The sequence below is a fragment of the Megascapheus bottae genome, chromosome 6 (genome assembly GCF_031878675.1).
Source record: "Megascapheus bottae isolate mThoBot1 chromosome 6, mThoBot2.hap1, whole genome shotgun sequence".
In the NCBI taxonomy this organism is placed as follows: domain Eukaryota; kingdom Metazoa; phylum Chordata; class Mammalia; order Rodentia; family Geomyidae; genus Megascapheus; species Megascapheus bottae.
The window spans coordinates 21480588-21502404 of NC_143514.1; positions in this window are offsets into that span (position 1 = coordinate 21480588).

The following is a 21817-nucleotide window of genomic DNA, read 5'->3' on the forward strand; positions in this document are numbered from 1 at the left end:
CCCCAGACAATCAAGAAAAGGCTTTTGCAAATGGGTGCTATGTAACTACACTATTGTAGCCAAAGATGGTTTGTGCAGTTGTTAAATGTCAAATATGATCTCTAGTTTGGAGTAAATTATTATTCCTGATATCTAATCCTTGCAATCCCTAATAAATAGGCTAGGCTTTTTAAGGTCCCTGGTCAAGCACAGAGACAACGCCCCTGAGTCAGCTTGAAGAAGTCACAGAAGCCGAATCTCCGCCCATCTATCCCCTTTAGATGAAGGGACCAGTCATTTTTGGAAAGTGAGACAGGATAATGAGATATTAGAGATAGTGAAAAGAATAGAAATTGCACTTGTGTTTCTTTTAAAAATAAAGACGGGGGATATGTCGGGAGCAAGAGTGGAAACAAACTGTACTTTGATTTGCATCAGATAATTGCTTGATTGTCTTATTGTTTTTTGGCCTTCTCCTGTTCAATTGATCTGAGATTTACCATATGAATGTAACCCTCAACAGCTCCCTGATTAACGATCTGGATGTAACACCTGGGAGGGCCCTGGTCTCGGGAGGGGATAAAAACTTTGTGTTAAGAATAAACGAGGCGGCAGTTTTTGCTTGGGCTGCAGACCTCCTGGACCCGATGTGTTTGTCTCTCTTCTAATTTTTCCAGTCCCTGCCCCTTATTTCAGGAACCCCAATTTGCTGCCGGGAGGCCCCGGCAGCCGGGAAGTGGGACTTTTCCCAAAGTGGCTACCTCACCTGTGTATGTACATACCCATGCTCACAGAATGAGCTCGAGTGAAAACTTACCAAAAACTGGGGGTGAGAATGCCGAGAGGGCCAGCATGGGTATAGCCATAGCTAGGAAGAGATGGGATAATTTGGGATTCTTACACATAAAAGTGTAAAAACAATTTAAGATAGCTTCCAACTTCGGAAGTTGAGTGCAAGGACTTGAACAGTGCAGGATTGGTACTTCCTTTCCCTGAAAAAAGAAAAGTTTGCAATATAAAAGACATGGTCTACTGGGCCGGGAGTTTGGCCTAGTGGTTAAAGTGCTTGCCTATCATGCACGAAGACCCGGGTTCGATTCCTCGGTACCACATATATATAGAAAAAAGCCAGAAGTGGTGCTGAGGCTCAAGTGGTAGAGCTCTAGCCTTGAGAAAGTCCAAGGACAGTGTTCAGGCCCTGAGCTCAAGCCCAGGACTGGCAAATAAATAAATAAATAAATAAATAAAAAGACATGGACTAGCATCTAAGCCAAGTCCTAGAGACCCAAAGATGAAAGTAAGTAGATCCATTAGAGCTGACCCCACCTCACCTGCCCCCAAAACTGGGCTTTTCTACCATGACACAACCACCACTTCTTCCAAAAATCAGGTATAGGGAAAGAGAAATAAAGTGTGGCAGATGAAAATCTTCACAAAGATAGAATGTAATATTCTAGCCATTGTCGGAGGGTGGGCAAACACCCAGCAAAAACTCAGTAAACAGAGCTAGGAGTCAGTTTAATAGCAGCACAGCAGCTACTCTCCATCTTTGGGCTGATAGAAAGCAGCCCTGATCCTCCGTGGGGCTGAGCTTTTAAAGGTAAACACCACACACAGGTGGTGGGCACCTTATGATATCACCTTACGATGCCCACAGCCAACAACCACAAGGATGAAACCACACGCAGGTGGTCGACCGGGTTTTTCAAGAACAAAAATAATTTGGCAGCTAAGCCTGCCAGGTTATTACACTAGCCTTGAGCTGAATTGCTCAGGGACAGTGCCCAGGCCCAGAGTTGAAGCCCCATGACCAAAACATAAAAATGATAATAATAATAATTAATAATTCAGCCTGGCCCTCCAGGATCCAGGATAAGAACAGTACATGATGGCAGTTACCCCCAACCCTTCATTTTCTGTTAGCCCTGGCCAAGCTGCCAGCTGTGGCTGATTGGATGTGGGATTTGTGTGCTGTTTACAGTGCTGCCTTTTTTTTTAATTCTTGAACCTGGAAGCTTTACTAGGTATTAAATTCAAACATCAGACTGCTGTTTGTGCCCTAGGTGAAGAAAAAGACAGAGAACTTTAATGCTTTCAAAAAGTAAGGCCTGAATCATTTATGAATCACAGGAAACCTAGAGCTAGTGTTAGGACAAGAACTGCTTCCAGAGGAAAACATTTATTGTGGAAAGCCCAGCTCTGCCCTCACTCCATCATCTACCATGCCCTTGTTAGCAGAATCGCATGGTCCCTTCAGCACTGAAGAACATCCAGGAAAAATGGGGTGGTTGTACAAGGATGAAGCCCAGTATATTAGAACAACACAGATGCTGACCATTCTCATTCTGTGCTGAGAACAGCTGTGTCTTGGCTGCCATGGCTTAGTTAGCTCCTGCTTTGTTTTTGCTGGAGAGAGAGAGAGAGAGAGAGAGAGAGAGAGAGAGAGAGAGAGAGAGAGAGAGAGAGAGAGAGAGAGAGAGAGAGAGAGAGAGAGAGAGAGAAACTCCCTATGCCTCCATAACAGAAGCCTGCTGGCAGGTGGGCTAATTCAGTAGTCACACCTAGTAGACTAAGGGTGTGGGTGTGGGTGTGGGCTCCGATCACATTTCCAGAGCTGACCTTGATTGGGGAATGTGCAGTTTCAGAGTTAAATGGCTTCTACAATTTCTTTCTTTCTTAAAGCCAAAAATTCAACCCTTTCATTAGAAAGGTTATAATCAGATAGAGAATGTTTCCTTTTAGTGTCTTTGGAATCACAATGCTGAAAAGGACTGGAAACAAGTGAAACAAGACTGAGATTTAAGAAGAACTAGAGTCGGTCTTTTCTGTACCCATCTACCCCTTCTGTTCCCCTCCCAATTCCTCACCTCCCAGACATTCAGAATAATACACAGCTTTTATTTCTTACACCTGAAAACATCTTATTTCCAGCCACCATGATATCCACTCACATTTTATGCATGCTTTTGAAGTGGCCAGGATCTTGAGGTTCTTGGCAATGCTAATATGGAACAAGGATGGGTGTTTGCTGGTCCCTTCAGCAAAACCCCTCCAAGCAACCCTGCAAACCTCAGAGGAATCAAGCAGTCAGGTTGCAGAGCCCTGCACTGGGCTCTTTCCACAGCTGGAAGGACCAGTGATCTACTGCTCCGCTGATCTCCCAGAGCTGATGGAAAGCTCACTGTAGCTCTGTGTTGGGTATAAGGAAAATGGAAGCGAATGGAAAAGATCATCAACAGGCAAGGACTGTGTATTGAGGAACAGGGAGAGGCACAGACCTTCCTGAAGGATTGGAGGTTGTGCTAGGGTTTGGGGACTTAAGAAGGATGAGAAAAATTAACAGATGGGTAATGGTTTCTAGGAGTCCCAGGGCAATATCCTTGGCCAAGCCCACAATGAAATGCTCCACCAGGGGTGGGGGGGGGGGGCTACTATCCCCTGGTGAGCATGAACTGCCTGCAGATAAACACATGAGCATGCACCTGGTGCTTTGCTTGACCCTGGGGAGTAAGACAGGCCTCTCCTTCATTGAGCATAGTCTCTTTCACCTGGAAAATAAGGGTAATCATTGGTGCTCTGGCTCTGCCCCTAATAAACTAGGACTTGGAAAATTTTCATCTTTCTATCCTTCTGTTTCCTCATCTTAGACAAGAGTCAATGGTCTCTAAGATCTCCCCAACTTAGCAGGAGTGGTGGCAGTGGCTCACACCTCATAGCCATTGAGGAGGTTAATATCTAAGGATCACAGTTCAAAGCCAGCATAGGCTTATCTCCGATGACCTAGCAAAAACTGCAAAATGGAGGTTTGGCTCATGTGGTATGGCACTAACTTTGAGGCATTAAACAAACAAAACAACAAGAACTCTCAAGTCTGTAATTCTTGTTGTCCTCCAAACACAGACACTGAGACTCCTGGGCTTGGGTATCATTTGGAGGACCTAAAGGGGTAGGGGAGAGCATCAAAGGCATCTATCTCCTACCCTGGGTAACCACACATCTGCTTTTAGGAGGAACCAGTGCAACATTTGGACACTAGGGACAGAGACCTATACATTCCTCACAGCTGGGTGGAGCAGGATCCAGCTGAGATTGGAACAGTCACCAACACAATATGTTCCCCAGACACTGAGTCTGGCTGAAGAGATATGAAGGCGTGAAGTGCCATCTTTGTTCCAGAAGCTAGCTTGACTCCAAAAGGACACTCCCACCTTAGCCCACCCTACCTCTGATTCCTCAAGAATCTTAGGAATGTTCACCCAGTGCCAAATTCTTGTCAATCTAGAGCTCTGGCAAAGTTTAGCAAAGTCTCAAGCAGGCAAAGTGAATGAGGAACAGGATAGAGTGTCCCAGGGGGTAAAGAACACAGAGGTGGACATGGAGTCCCAGGAGAGTATACAGAGATCAACCCTTCAATGATATGGAGGAAGCAATCAAAAAATTCATATGTGGGCCGGGAGTTTGGCCTAGTGGTAGAGTGCTTGCCTAGCATGCACAAAACCATGGTTTGATTCCTCAGTACCACATACATAGAGAAAAGCCAGAAGTGGCTGTGGCTCAAGTGGTAGAGCTCTAGCCTTGAGAAAAACCTAAGACAGTTCTCAGACTCTGAGTTTAAGCCCCAGGGCTGGCAAAAAATTCATACCTAATAATACAAGACCTCCAAAGTACTAAAACAATGCTTGCTAGGAATATCCTTGATGGAGAAATATTAGTACCAAACTGTGACAGGCTTGGGGGAAACAAGATGATTGAGAGGGGTGAGGGAAGGGAAATGGGGACAAAACATGAGAAGTAGTATCAGTGTATGAGAAGTAATGTACCTACTACCTGACAAATGTAACTGTAACTCCTCTATACATTACCCTAACAATTTAAAAAAACCTATACCTCGCATTAATGGTTGTAGCCATAAGATTGAATGATAACCTATTTTCTGCCCATGCCTGTAGCCACCTCCCCTGTACTGAACTAAATAAATAAGCTTATTAACGGGAACTTGGGGTTCAGAAGTCTGTGAGTGCTGATACATCCCCCCGCCTTTTTCTATTCTCTCTCTCAGTTCTTAAGTTCCACTATCCTCTCCTGCTGTCCATGGTTGCCAGTGGCAACATTAACTGAAAGTTCCTGCCTCCCCGAGCCCTAAAAGACTTTTCATAACCTCTGCCTTGGTGCTCAGATCCCATAAAAGCCTAATTCCAACAGCACCCCCTTGTACAACCTCCATTCCCGGGGGAAGGTTGCTTGCCCCTCTCTGTGCTTCAATAAACAGTCCTCACCTGTCAAGGTTGGGTCTGGTCTCCTCCTCTCCTCCTTTCTCCTCTGGTTTCCTAACATCTACCCATTGAGGACCCTGGAGCCTCTAATTATATGAGCCACAGGGAAAAAAAAAAACCTTGAGTGGTTCCTGGGCCTGTGGCCACAGCCAAAATCTAAGTGGGGCAGGACCAGCCTGGGCAAGAGGATTAATGGCAGTGATTGAATATTTTATAAGTGGAATATTGTATATTTTCCAAAATCAAATGGAATGTCATTTTTCCCCTAAGAGAGATGGGGGGATGTCACTGCCCTCATTTCCCATTCAAACCGTATATCCATGCCAAACAAGATGAATGATCTTCCAGTGAAGCCAGGAGAAAAAAAAGGATCCTTCCTCTCTGCCTATCCTGTCAGCCTGGCCTTACAGAGCCAGTAGTTAAATCCACTGTCGACTAGATCACTCCAATATCCATGACAATGGTGTGGTCTCTGCATCCCTCAAAGATTACATCTCAAGGCCACAGACTTCATCTTAAGTTTCCAGAGCATCAGGTTTGGAGAAGTTCTTAGATCTTCCTCACATTCTTAAACCAAAGTCTTGTTTCTTTAGGAATGCCTTTCTTTGGGCTAACTGAAGTCGATCTTAATGCAACAGTAGGTCATGGCCTCTAAATGTTTATTTGCATAAAGAATAAAATGTAACTGCCTCCCTCCTTAGGAGAGAAGTTCTTTGCCTATTCTTGATATCAAAGTCTTAGGGACTGAACTGATTCTAACCCATCCTCTTTAATGCATTATTGGCTTGTGCAAATGGAACTATTTGATTAGCACTGAAATAGTGAGAGGCCCCTTTCTGTCTCTGTGCCCTATTCCATGCTCCAAGGCCACCCACATGCTCTGCTACTTTACATTTGCCCTGCAATCTTTCATGCCAGTTGACTTTTCATCTCCAAATCCCTTTTCACATTAAACACAAACCCACACACTCTGTCCCATTTTCCTTTGAAATAAATCATAAGCCCATGCCAGAAACGACTCAGGGTGTTCTCTGGAATTTGTAAACAGCATTAAAGTCTTGTGGGAAATGTCACAGAGTGTTGGCCTGAATTTATTAAGTAATTTCTCAGCTTAAAATATATCTTTCCAGCCTGCTGTCTGACAACATTTACCTCTAATGGAATTTTATCCACTCTTGATCACTAAGCACACTCCCATCCGAGAGAGAGCAGATGCACAAGTTTCTCCTCCTTGGCTCTCAAACACACCAGCCATATCCCCACCTTCCAGAATCTGTTTGGAGTTTTAGGAGTGTCCAACTCTCTGGATTTCTAGGGGTGTTGGTGTGCTATCACATGGTAAATATATAACTATAACTGATTTTTTCATATATTTTATTGTAATTAACAGAAGGATTACATTATATTCACCAGATAGAAGGTGCATTACTTCACAAACATTGATACCCTTTCTCATGTCTTGGTCCCCATTTCCCTCCCCCCATCTCCACCCCTCATCTTGTTTTCCCCCCTTCCCTAACCTATTTCAAATAACCAAATAAGCATATATACAATATATCAGATAACAAGGTAAAATACTGTAACAATATGAGATAACCAAGGGACAGCAAAAGAAATGAGAGCTACATAAACATTAAGGACAACAATCGCTCATTATATGGCTTTTATAACTGATTTTTAAGTATTATTACCAGCCACATTCAGTTCATACCAGTGGGAAGCTCCGCAAATGTCTCCCCAAATCTTCACCAGGCCCAGTCTCCTCTTACTAGCCCCTGCCCACACCCCCACTTCACCTTTCTATACTGTTACACTGGGGAGCATCTGAATCTTTGGGAGATACACTCAAGCCATCTCTAAAACATAGCACTGTCTAGGATCATGGGGCCCAGGGTGGATGGGGGAGAGCACAACTAGGATGCCAACTCTGTGTAATTTCAAACAAGCACTCATGTTATTTACACTAACACTGTGGCATATGGAAAAAAAGTTTTAAACAAGTCATCCAAGCCTGACTTTTCTTCTTCAATCAATTTTCATCTTTAAAACTCTCTGCTATAGAAATGTTGGCACCATCTATGGGTGATTTTGACCTCTGCTTATAATCAGTCAGTTGAATTACACATTTGTAAAGAATAACTGTTTTGTACAAAATTAAAATAGGGAGAGGAAACAATGAGGCTGTCATTTATGGCCTTCCAAGATCCATCCCAAGCACTTCTGTCCTCTATCAGAGACCTCCAGCCTGTTAGGCTCCAGGGCCTGTCCTTCTCAGGGCAGGGAGAGTTTCAGCACTAACCACAGCATCTGTCAGGGCCTGAATCAGCCACAGTACTCTAAACTCATGTAATTAATTCTAAGCCTGTCACAACATTGAATGTCAGTTTTTCTCTACTCTGCAATATAGGATAAATACTACAGCATGTTGGGGGAAAAAATCCAGACCCTAAAATTGCACAGAGTAGGCATCCCAATCTTGTTATTGATTTACACTTTCTGTCTCTGTCTGTCTCTATTCCTCTGCCTCTGTGTCTCTGTCTGTCTCTGTGTTTCTGCCTGTCTCTGTCTCTTTCTGTCTGTCTGTCTGTCTATCTGTCTGTCTCTCTCTGTCTCTCTCTCTGTCTCTCTCTCTGTCTCTCTCTCTCTGTCTCTGTCTGTCTGTCTGTCTGTCTGTCTGTCTCTCTCTCTCTCTCTCTCTCTCTCTCTCTCTCTCTCTCTCTCTCTCTCTCTCTCTTTCTCTCTCTCTGATTTTGGACAGTGTTACAATTTAGACATGGTTTGAGTATATCTCCCAAAGATATATATGCTGGAAGCCTGGTTCCCAGTATAAGAGTATTGAAAGGTAGGGGACTCTTAAGGGCTGTGGGGCCTACAGAAATAAGTTAGTCCTAGCCAAGCATGTAATTATAAAATAACCAGACTGGACCCTCTTGTCTCTTCCTTCCTACCTTGTCAGGTAACTTCTCTGAGTGTATGCCTATTTCCCCTCTACTTCTCTCCATGATAAGGTAGAGTCCGAGAGCCCTCCCCAGATGCCAGCAGCATGCTATTCAGATTTCTTGCCACTATAACTATGAACCAAAAACACATTTTTTTCTCTATATATTATCAGAGTCAGCTATTCCATTACAGCAGCACAAAAGGGACAGATTACTTAACCACTCTCTATTCCAGTTGCCTTATCTATATAATGGTAATAATGCCAGTGCCTACCTCATAGGGCTATTCTGAAATTTTAAATATTATATATACTGCATGGGCTGTCTGGTTATTATTCTTAAATAATTATTCATCATCAATAGTATTATTTGTGATTGTTTAAGATGCTTGCTAATATATTTTATCCTCTGCCTGGCATATAGCCTTTGTTTCTTCTTCTTCTTCCTTCTTCTTCATCTCCTCCTCCTCTTGCTCATTTTATTCCAATTGGATATGCTGGTTTTATCTCTGTAAGCTATTGTCTGGTGACTAAGAAGAGGCTCTGTAGCTGGCCTTCTGTGCTGAGACACAGCCCACATTAGCCTCCAAATGGATCTCTCTTCCTTGTACACCTGCTTTGATGAAAGAAACTTCAGCTCCCAAGGAATTTGCATTCGGAAATAGAATGTTAAAAACTGCCCACCCTGCCTTCTCTCCCCCCACCAAAAAAAAAGGCTAGACAAGCCAGCAGCCCTCAGGGTGGGAGGGATCAGAACCAAGGAATCTGAAGGTCTTAGTGAAAACTGACATGAGTTTCAAATAGTCAAAGTCAGATCAAATAGGAAAGTGACTGTTAATTGGATTACAAAAAATACCTAAAATACAGTAAAAAATAAGATATCTGAAAATTTATATATTGTATTATATATGTTATAAATGCATTAAAGTCCCAACCAACACAGAGTTAAACTATGAACAAAATTTGAAATTAAAAAGTTTCTGCCCACCCCCTCTTCAGTTGTGGGTCTTGAAGTTAGGGCCTGGACACTGTCCTTGAGCTCTTTTTGCTCAGTACCAGCACTCTACCACTTTAATCCACAGCTCCACTTCCAGTTTTCTGGTGGTTAATTGGAGATAAGAATCTCGGGGACTTTCCTGCCTGGGCTGGCTTTGAACCGTGATCCTCAAATCCCACACTCCTGAGTAGCTTGGATTACAGGCGTGAGCTACCTGGGCCCAGGTTCAAAAGTATTTTTGTTAGAAAAGTTTGTTTTGTTCTAGAACACATGTACTATTTGAGTATGTCTTTTCTCTGTTCTAAGAATATACCTACTAAATACATGGAGAAAGCAGAGGTGCATGCCAAAAAAGTTTCCTTGGGGTTCCTTTCTCACTGGACTCAGACAGGGTCAATAATCACAGCTTGTCCTATTTGACAACATCACCTCAAACACATTATAATTATTTGACTGCAAATTTCCTCACATTTTAATTGGGGAAGATGGGAAGGTGGGAGATACACTTATTTTCTTGAGATTCACCAATTTTTCTGAGTTTATTTTCAGACTCACAGTAGGCTGGTTATATGTATTCCAACTTCATTCCCCTTTTAGTGGAGAGGATGGCTTTCTCACCTTTTAACTGAAGTCTACAGGATATTTTGAGCAGTTGGAAAACAAAATGAACCATCCATTTATTTTGTTTGCCTCATGCTTGGTATTTTTAAGTAAGTGTAAAGAATTATGAGATAGTTTAAAGTGTATATTCTCCCTCTTAAACTCTGATTAAGCAGCAGAATTAGAGAATGTTCCTACATGTCTAGACAAATGCTCAGGCAGCAGCCACACAGAAAACAAGACTATATTCTGAACAGGCAAAATGAGAAAGCCTAACCTGAAGTCCATGTCCTCTTCAGGGCTTTAAAAATTCACCAGTTAATGAGCAAAACTACAGAAACAACAGAGAGCAGGAAGACAGAAAAGAAGGTCAAATGCAAACTGGCCAGAGCTGAAAATAAACCTAGGATTAATTATAAATGAATTAAACCTACCAGCTCAAATTAAAAAGCCAATTTTACACTTGACATTTTACAAGTATTTTTATTAGTTCCCATTTTTATGTATGTGTGTATGTGCTCTCAGAGATTATTCTATTTGTCTTTCTTAACACTCATTAAGAAATTCCCAATTCTTTGGGGAAAAAAAATATGTGATACATCCTATGAGCAGAGCTGGTTTTGCAAGTCATGGGCCTGGAAAATTGTTCTAAAATCTTGATCTATGGCAGAATCACTGGGAGTTTGGGCAACAATGCAGAATGGCGATATAATGTATACACATTTCAGTTGACTCTGAGAACAACTACAGCTTCAGAAATATCACCCCAGAAAACAGCTTCCAAAAATGGCTCTTCCTTCCTTCCTGCACCACCTGAGCCACATAACTGCTCTTTAGAGCTTTCACTCTCTCTGTCTTTGATGTATCATACTTAGGAATGCATTAATATACAAGGGAAGTTATCAGGCTAATGTGAAGAAGCCCTTAAGATGCTATCCTGACCCTCAAGGCACTTACTTGGGAAACCAAATAGAAATAGGAAAGGCAATTGGAAGTGAATTATTAATACAAGACACCTGGGGGTGAGATTGTCATATTTTGGCACATGCGGAGGAGTTCATACAGTGAAAATGCAGGCTGTAGTGCCAGAGCAAGCTTTGTGATACAAATGACAAGCACATGGGGGTGAATAACAGAGTGAGAGAAGGTCACAACTTGACTTGCAGAGCAATAATCAGGGTATCTCTCCATGTAGTACTAAGATGCTAATTAAAATTACCTTTGGTTCCCACAGGCACTATCTAGTTAAAGCTCAAGAAGAGGAGTTTAAAAAAATCCCATAAAATTTAGTATCAATTTAATTTTTATTCATTGTGAATCAATGCAGAAACCAGAATAGAGCTAGCACATAGTTGCTGACTGTGTTTTGGAATCAGGACACATTCTTGGCTCAAATCAGAAAGGTGATAAAATGAAAGAGAAGGTCCCAGGTCTTTGCTCCCACTGGTGGTTGTAGTTCTGTGTTTTGTGTGTGTGTGTGTGTGTGTGTGTGTGTGTGTGTGTGTGTGTGTGTGTGTGTCCATGCAGGAATGGCTCCAAGAACAGGAAGTTGGCAAAACCCAGTGACTTATGTAGGAAAGTCAAATCTATAGCATAGACAAGGGGTATGTAACAGAACCATCCTCAGATATGGGTGACCAGGACCGCTGTCCTTAGCACCTGAGAGATTCTTGTGATATTCTCTCTTATATCCCTGCTTACAAGTGAGGAGTCCATAGGGTACAGAGACATGCTCAGCCAGAGCCTCTCTCCTAAGATGGTACGCTGGCATGTGAGACACTGGAAACCCCTGCATCTCTCATGCCTCTTCCCTAGGTCCATATCCCAAGGTAGAGACTATTCCCAGGCCTAGAAGTATGAATAGAGAGTGACCAAGTAGGGAAAATTCATGAGGGATGGGTGAGAGAGAATGGAATCAACAAAGAAAAGGAAAAGAAGACTGCTCATAGGAACTTAATTTCCATGCTTACCTGGGCTGTGAAAATAGTTGGAATGGAGCTGTGACATCCTCCTCTTCATTCTATTTGCAAATACTAAGTGTGAGAAGTCATATTACATGGAAGTTTACACATCCATGGGAATGGCAACAGTCTACTCCATCCCTGTGGAAGGAATAAAACTCTCTGTTCTCTGATTCCAATGACTTCTGTGATAAGTGAGATTGGAAAATGTCTGAAAATGCATAACTCAGCCCTTACAACATCACTGTTTCTCCTCCTAGTAGTGATCAGGAGGCTCAAGGTTATGCCTCCCTCCCCCACCCCTGCATCTGCACTTGCTGTGGGTCTATTTGCAGATTTCAGGAAAACAGAGCACAAAGGTTGCATCTGGCCATAGGTCTAATGTTACCCTCCATGTTAGCAGCTCTCTGGTTGTCTTTGCACAGCCAGCCCATGCATGTGCAGCTGGACAAGCAGCTCTAGCAATGCCAAGTATGAAATGCATCATGGAGCCTGAAGGAGAAAAGGAGATAGGAAACAGTTTAGGAGCGACAACCATCAGCACAAAGGATGAAGAAGCACTGGGAACAACTTGTAAAGAGCAACCTGGATGGTAGCAGTTGAGGAAAACAAGTTTTTCTGGAGAGAGCACAAGAAATGACTGCAATACGAAGTAGAAGTTTGGAAAATGTTACCAGTGGGATTGATTTAACCTGAGTCATGGAGCAAAGCAAGAAAATGTTCCAGAGAACCCAAAAGGATTTCCAAGGCCTGTTTCAAAAATGAGGACTGGATTCTCAAGAACAGTCCTGTGATTCCAAGGACCCAGAATGGCTGAAAATCTAAAGCTAATCCTGTAACTGAAGCTTGGGCATGCTTGTCTTGTCCAAATGAGACCACATTGCTTACCTACCTGGAGTTCTTCCCACTCTGAGATAAGAGGTGGGTGGGTGTAGCTGTCAGAACAGCATGTTTTTGATGCTTTGGAGCCATTGATGTAGCCACAGTGGAGAGCTGGGCCACAAGCTTAGTCTCAAAACAAGAATGATTTTCCTAGTTCCTATAGCTAGAGGCCATGAAGGCAGCCAGAGGGGACAGGCATGTCATGCCAGATGCTCAGTCTTTTCATGTGTACTTTTATTTATCCAAATTAAACAACTGTTTGGCAGGATGGATGGTTGACTTTTGTTTAGTTTGGCTTAGAATTTCCTGATCTTACTTTGACTTAATTGAAGCACCTTAACCTATCATAAAAACCAACTACACATTTGGAATGGTTTGTGCCCAAAAATAGAAATATGAATTAATATAACAAAGACATGGAAGATGTGGAAATGGAAAACAAAATGAAATCATTAAATGGTGTTGAGGCAGGACAGATTAGGGAAAATGGGGCATAGTAAGCAGCAGTCTAAAATTCAAAATCTTACCTTAAGCCAAATATAGGAGACTGATCTTCACCATGAATTTTCCCTTAAGATAAACGGCCCAAAGTCAGTTTAGGGGAAAATGAGGCAGGAGAGATTAGGAAAAATGTGGCCTGGAGAATTACATGCAAGAACCCAGGTACGAAGTATTTAGGAATACTATCTTCTTTGCTTCTAAATACACTCTTTCTGAGAGACAACAAGATACATTTCTTTTTTTCATATATTTTTATTGTGATTAGTAGAAATGTTACATTATATTTGCCAGATAGGAGGTGCATTAATTCACATACATTGATACCCTTTCTCATGTCTTGGTCTCCATTTCCCTCCCCCCACCCCAACCCCTCATCTTGTTTTCCCCTATTCCCTATCCAATTTCAAATAACCAAATACAAATATATCCAATATATCAGATAACAAAGTGAGATACTGTAACAATATGAGATAACCAAGGGACAGCAAAAGAGATGAGAGATAACATAGTACATTAAGGACAACAATCATTCATTATATGGCTTTTGTTTCTATATCCTAGAGGTCCTTTCATTTAGCATCATACTATATGGCCTTATGTATCTAGGTTTTGCTCTATTGCAAATCTCTGCTAGGAGAGCCCAAGGTTTCTACTGATTATGACAAATGAGGGAAACCATTGAGCCTATGTTCCTTTGAGTCTGGCTTACTTTACTTAATATGATTTTTTCTAAGTCTTTCCATTTCCTAACAAATGGAGTGATGTCATTCCTTCTGACAGCAGCATAGAATTCCATTGTGTAAAAATAACACATCTTGTTGATTCACTCATCAACTGAGGGAAATCTGGGTTGGTTCCATATCTTTGCTATGGTAAATAGTGCTGCAATGAACATGGTTGTGCTAGTGGATTTAGTATGTCCTTGTTTCTGGACAATTGGGTAATGCCTAGTAGTGGAATTGCTGGGTCATAGGGGAGCTCTATGTTTAGTCTTTTGAGGAACTGCCATACTGCTTTCCATAGTGGTTGAATGAGTTTGCACTCCCACCAACAGTGTAGTAGTGATCCCTCCTGGCCACATCCCCTCCAGCATCTGTTGTTATTAGTTTTCTTGATCCTGGCCATTCTAACTGGAGTGACATGGAATCTTAGAGTTGTCTTGATTTGCATTTCTTTTATGACCAGAGATGTTGAGCATTTCTTCATGTGTCTATAGGCCATTTTTGTTTCTAACAAGATACATTTCTTATTTTAAGGATAAGCATCTGTTTTATGGCAGGATGCATTCTTTCCTGGAAGGAATGCCCATGCATTAAAGAGTGAGTCACAAACAGTGTGGAAGACAACAGTCAGGAACTAACTCAGAAAGTGTAACAACACCAAGAGTGTCTCCCTTTGAGTACCCATAGTATGCCAGTTAGCGTGCCTCTGCCTTTCTGCTTGCTGGCTTACTCAATAAAGCTCTTCCAAGTTTTCTTATAATTGTGACTTGTCCAGAAATTCTTATTCTGCAATCAAAAAGACTCTAAGTGAAGGATTTCTACTTTTAAAGGAAAACTTCACCTGGACCCAGTGGCAGCATCATTCAATAGAAGAAATTTTAGATGGAAAAAAAAGATACTGAATAGGGAGGGAGACAATTTTTATAAAAGAAGGAAGGAAGGAAAGGAGGAAGGGAGGAAGTTAGAAAGGAAGGAAGGAAGGAAGGAAGGAAGGAAGGAAGGAAGGAAGGAAGGAAGGAAAGAAGGAAAGAAGAGAGGAAAGGACCTCAGCAAGCTTTCCCCCTCCCCTCCCCTACCAGTGGCCACCACCCAAGAGAAGGGTCTTCCCATAACCCACGCCAGCCCTCCTACGAGCTACCATGCAGGGGAGTGTATGGGTCCTGCCATATCTCAGGCCAAACAGGAGAATCTGGCCTGTTTCAAACAAACCAATCATGAGCCCAGGCCAGACCACCATACTATGGGCACTGCCCTGGAGAAGGTCTGCCTGCTTCAAACACACCAATCATGATGGGATAGATTGCCTGAAGGGAGGGGAGAAAGGTGAGAATGGGGGCAACATAAAGCAACAGCCTAGACCACAAGCCAGGAAAACTGGTTCTGGATCTCCATGCTCACTCTTCTGAATGGCCTTTACATTCTCTTTACTAAAGAAACTCTTTAAAACTGTGCTCATCATCCCTGGTTTTATTTCTATGCTAGCAGAGAACGAGAACCCACTATAGCCATGTATGCTTGATCAGGAGAGAGAAAGGAAGGGAGGGAGGGAAACAAGGAGAAGGGAAAGAATGGAGGGAGAGGTGGAGGGAGAGAGAGAGGGAAGAAGAGAGGCAGGGGGAGGGGGAGGAAAGGTACATAGGAAAGGGAAGGAGTAGAAAGAAATATGCAAGGATGGAAAATGAGAGGAAAGTAATTGAGTGCATACATAGGGAGTAGAGAAAGGAAAGGGAAAATAAATGTATTGTAACTAAAAATATCCTCATCTGCATGAAACAAGATATTTGCATTTCATTCAATGTCCTTCTGGTTGTTTTGTTTTTAAAAAGCGACTGAGAATGTCAAACAGCTGTTTTATAGCTTCTGTCACTTTGTCAAAGCTGGCCTGTACAGCCTGACTGTAGGCAGACCAGACAGCTGTGCCGAGGGCTGGGCACTCAGGGAGCAGATGGGACAAGACTGCAAGCAGTACCCCAAGGATCAGTGCCTGGTGTCCATCCCTCACCTCAGAACCAAGGCTCAGAACCAGGATCCCTGGGAAGGTTGCTGGGAAGAGGAAAGCACCTGCAGCACCATTTCTCTTTTATGTTATGATAATATTCTTTCAGTAGAAACCCCACAAAATTCTAAGTCAGGTGATATAAACTTAGGCCCACACGGTCCTAAACTCACTGTTTCATCTCTGGAAAATCTGTTTCTCCATTTGTAGAATAATGATAATATGCCGCAGGGCTTTACAGAGATTAAATGAGATAATAATGTGATATAGAGACTAAAATAGACTAGGCCTTCAATAAAGACATCTGAAACCAATACCGTGGGTGCCAGTGAAGCCAAGATCTAAGGAGCAGTGTTCAAAGCCAGCCCCAGACAGTGACTCCATGAAACTCCAATTAACTTCCCAAAAAGCCAGAAGTGGAGCTGTGACTCAAGTGGTAGACCACTTGAGCAAAAAGGTAAAGGGACTCAGCCTAGGCCCTGAGTTCATGTCCTAGTACTGGCACACACACACACACACACACACACACACACTCGCACATGCACAATCATATTTGCAAAAAACCAGGTCAGATGATGGATGGATAAATCATAGATGGATGATAGAGGTAGAGGTGAAGACAGAGATTCAAAAGACCTTCAAATGAACTTTTGGTTTCTGAGAAAGGTAAGAAACATGTCACACTCCCTTTCCATCCTCCTACTCCGACAGTAGCAAGACCACTCAGAAATCACGCACTTGACTCTCTCTTCACTTCCCTCCCAAATCCACCCTCACTAGGAGATTCTTCACCCTGCCCAGCCTGACAAAAGAGCTGTATTCCAACAGAGTGAGGGACCATGCAGATGACAGCTCTTCCTGGAAGAAAATTTGATATAATCTGGGGATTTCCATCACACAATGGCCTATCCCCCCCAGAAGTACTGAACTTTGTGGTATGTTATATTGGATGGAAAGGAAGACAACAGGAAGGAGATGAGGTGAGAATCTCCATAGCAACAAGAGTAAAAGGGAAGAGGGCAGCTGGCCTGTCTCTCTCTATCAAGGTCTAAGGTCAAGGAATCTGAATTAGGAGCCTTTCCTTACAAGACCATGGTAGTGGACCAGCTCATGTGCATTTTCATCTTCATCATTCTCCCCCTACAGCAGAAGAGCCCAGAATATGGAGGAAAATACCCTTCTCCCCTTCCATCAACACTTGACCTGATAGCCTACAAGTACAGCTCTGGCCTGGCCTGCTTCCAGAAGGTCATGGAGCCCAGCTCTCCTCACTACCTACACCAGGCCCATCTACAACCCTCAGAACCTAAACATGAGGGTCCGAAGTTATATGCTGAGCTAACAACCGGTAAAATAAAATATATTACAACTTCATACCTTGACAAAAACACTGTCATAAGCTGGAAAGTTTAAATTTAGAATTCTCGGGCTCCTTGCAGTTGGCACTAGCACATAGAGCTTAGGGAAAAAAGAATGCTAGCCCATAACCTACCCTACCTCTTCCTAGGCTGTCAGGGAACTGCAGGCTCCCAAATAGAAAAGGTAGCAGAGTATGTCTTCCTAGCCCCAAGGATCCTTGCCCTCTGAGAAGAGTTATGGTTGAAATGGGATCAGCAGGCAGACCCAGGACAGGGTTCTCTGGCTCTCAACATCCCAGGGAATATACCTGTTTCCATGACAGGCAAGACAGATCCCCACCATTTCCCTGGGTTTGCTCACTTCCTGGCCTTCACTCCCAGCCACAGTTTTGCCAGCTTTAGACAGACGCACAGAAGCACTTAGGTCCAAATCTCTTGTGGGAAGTCAGAGAACAGAAAGGAGGCAGGGCTGATTTGGAGCTAGAATTCCTAGGGCTGATCCCATTGTTAGACAGGCCCCCCACTAGAGTTAATGGAGTGATTCTGCTGTGCTTTTCACAGTGTTGTGGCTCTTAATAGGCTCCCCTGGTGGGCTGCTCAGGGCCCACGCTGCCTCTGAGCAGCTGCTGTGTTGAGCTAGGGAGCAAGAGAGTTCATTTTCAGACCACGTGCCTGTCCCTGTCGCCTTCTTGGGAAGCCATCACAGCAAGTCCTGGAACAGACTCCTGAGGAGACATCACAGTTTAGTGTAATTCGTCAACTATACAGCTGCAGCCTGGAAAGGAAGGGACCCAAAAAAACAGCTAGTGCCAAGCTGTTCAGGAATAGCAGGAGGCTTTCCCAGGCCAGCAGAGCCCCAGGCCAGACTGAGCCCCAATAATGGTGAACAGGGCCCCTCCTCACTGGCACAGACTTCACCTCCAATCTGTCCTGCTCCTCAAAACACTCCTCTGTCCGGCGTTCCTGCTAGCCCTGAAGCAGCTGCAGACTGGAAACTCAGAGAGAAAGCTGGTCTTCAGAGTGAGGCAGGCTGGGTGAGGCCCCTGCCTTGGCCCCAGAGTGTATGATCTCAGCTCTGTAAGCCTCTGTCTGTCCACCTGTGACATAAAAACTTCCTGACTCCAGATCTGACATTCACCCAGGGCTGTGCTGGATAGTAAAATACTGGAAGGTTTAGTAACAAGCACTAACTCTCTAGATCCACGTCACTGACATCTTATAGGGTGTACACGCACAGCCTCCACCCAGACACACTGCGACAAGAACTGTGGGGAAGAGACCCAGTCGTCTGTTTGAACAAGCTAGCCACATGATTCTGATGTGGTATTAGGGTGAGTACCTGAGCCAACCCCACTCTCCTCCTGATGGCCTTCCCCAGTCTTCCCACCAGGACTTCCCAGAGCACTTCATGATCCAGCACTAAAAGGCTCACATCTAGCACAGAAGAGGCCTCCAGCTTCCCTGCCCAGCTATCTCCATTCTGTGTGGTCAGTGCCCACAATGACTTACTAATGACTGTGTGAGTGTTTTTAACATCAGCCCTGTCTGCCCAACACCCCCAGGGTAGTTGTGATTATGTCAATAGAAAGTGAGCAAGGCCTATAGGATGGAGTGTGGATTACCCAGCATGAAAAGAACATTCAGGTGGTGGAAAACACCTTGATGTTATTTCAGGAGTTCCTGTTATTCTTTGTAACCTCTGGGTGCACAGCCCTGTCCACAGTCAGTTTGTCCTTTCTCTCTTTTCTTTTTTTTCTTGCTTGTCCTAGGGCTTGAACACAGGGTTTGGGCATGGCCCTTGAGCTTTCTCAAGGCTAGAGCTCTACCAGTTGAGCCACAGCATCCCTTCTGGCTTTTTCTATATATGGGGTATCCAGGGATAGAATGCAGTGCTTCATGCATGCTAGGCAAGCACTCTACCACTAGGCTACAACCCAGCCCCAATTTGCCCTTACGGTGGAGTTTAGGTTTGGATCTTTTTTTTTAATTAAAGAATTTGTTAACATTGATTTTTACATCACATTTCAAATGTCATGTTTAACAAACAAGTATTCAAGAAGGGAATCTCTATATATTATCACTGGCATTTAGGTTTTAGAACGTAATTAAAATTAAGCTGAGGATTTGTATGTCATAGATACATATTAATCTATGTAATAAAACATTATGTCTATAGAGTATTAGCCCATCATAGATTTTTGTGTCTATGTAGTTATATTTATATCTCCAAGACCATGTCCATAACATTGGGTACCCAAATATTAAATCATTGCTCTTGTACTGTTTGGATAGGTCTCACAATATAGCTCAAGCAGCCTCAAACTCACAACCCTCTTGCCTTACTTCCTGAATTGATTACAGGCATGCATTACACACATGTTGTACTCTCAGTTGGTTGGCTTTTTAGCAGGCTACTTCTTTTTTTTATTGTAATTAGTAAAAGGGTTACATGGTATTTGCCAGATAGAAGGTGCATTAATTCACATATATTGATACCCTTTCACATGTCTTGGTACCCATTTCCCTCCCCCCCCACACCCCCCACCCGTCTTGGTTTTCCCCCCTTCCCTATCAAATTTCAAATATCCAAATACAAGTAAATTCAATATATCAGATAACAAAGTGAGATACTATACCAATACAAGATAACCAAGGGACAGCAAAGGAGATGAGAGACAACATAGTACATTAAGGACAACACTCATTCATTATATGGCTTTTGTTTCACTATCCTGGAGGTCCTTTCAATTAGCTTCACATTATATGGCCTTATGTATCAAGATTTTGCTCTGTTGCAGATCTCTGCTAGTAGAGCCCAAGGTTTCTACTGATTATGACGAATGAGGGAAACCATTGAGCCTAAGTTCCTTTGAGTCTGGCTTACTTCACTTAATATGATTTTTTCTAAGTCTTTCCATTTCCTAACAAATGGGGCGATGTCATTCTTTCTGACAGCAGCATAGAATTCCATTGTGTACAAATACCACAACTTGTTGATCCACTCATCAACTGAGGGACATCTAGGTTGGTTCCATATCTTTGCTATGGTGAATAGTGCTGCAATGAACATTGTTGTGCTAGTGGATTTAGTATGTCCTTGTTCCTGGGTGGTTGGGTAAATGCCAAGTAGTGGAATTGCTGGGTCATAGGGGAGTTCTATGTTTAGCCTTTTGAGGCACTAGCAGGCTACTTCATAGAGCAGTTATAGGTGCACAGCAAACCTGAATAGCAAGCAGGGAGAGTTTCACCTCCCTACCGCTCCCCTAAGCACAGCCTCCTTCACTTTCAACATAATTCACCAGAGTGATACCATTTTTTTCCAATCTACAAATGACATTGACATGTCATTATCACCCAGAATCTATAGCATGTATTAGGGTTCCCTTATGGTGTTGCACACATATGGACTTTGTCAAATATAAACCAGCACATACTACTATTATGGCCACATACAAGTAGCTTGTCTGCCCTCAAATCTCTCTGTGCTCTATCTGTTCATCTCTCTCTCGCCCTAAAGCCCTCAAAACCACTGACCTTCTCACTGTGTCCATAATTTTGCAATTTTTCAAATGTCATATGGTTTGAAATCGCACAGTTTATTGCCTTTCCGTGTTTTTTTTTCATTTAGTAATATGCACTTCACTTTCTGCCTCATCTTTTCATGGTTTGATGGCTCATTTCAGCACTGAATAATATTCCACTGTCTGGATGTACCCCAGTTTATCCATTCACTTAATGAAAGACATCTTAGTTGCTTCCAAGTTTTGGCAATTATGACTAAAGCTACTATCAATATTTGAATGCAAGTTTTTGTGTGAACATAAATTTTCGACTCACTTGGGTAAATACCAAGGAATGCAATTACTAGATTGTATAAGAATGTTTAGATTTGTAAGAAACCACCAAATCATCTTCCAAAGTATCATTTTATATTTCTACCAGCAATGAACATTCCTGTTGCTACACAACTTTAATGGTATTTGGTGTTGTCAGTGTTGTGGAGTTAGGCCATTCTAGTAAGTATGTGGCAAATCTTCTTTTAAGGTACAATTCCTGGATGGCATTAATTAAGATGCATTCTTCTCATACACTGATATGTTGAATTGAGACTCCTTTATACAACTATTTAAGGAGAATAAATAATAATAATAATTTACAATTTCCTACTGATATATGATAAGAACCTCTCGTACGCTTTTTTTGCATATTTGTAAGGGGCTGTTCAGATCTTTTGCCTACTTTTTAGTCTGTGTATTTTCTGATTGTTGGGCTTTAAGATAAAATATTTGTCTTTTGAAAATATTTTCTCTTATAGGATGATTTGCCTTTTCTTCTCGAAGTTTGTTCATTTGCTTTTAATATTTTGTTTTGCTTTTAGTAGGATAAAGGACATGGAAAATTGCCTCTGCCTTCTCAAGGTTCACTGAAATAAACTGACAATAATTCAATAGGAGAAAAACATTAAGACTTATTAATGTGAGAAGGGAGAGAATGGAATGGGGGAAATCAGACAAATGTTGTAACAGGTACTTGAAAGCTGCTTTGCTACAGATCACTAACTTGGAACTGTGAATTTAGTAAAAGCAGGAGAGAAGTCTCCATGTTGTACT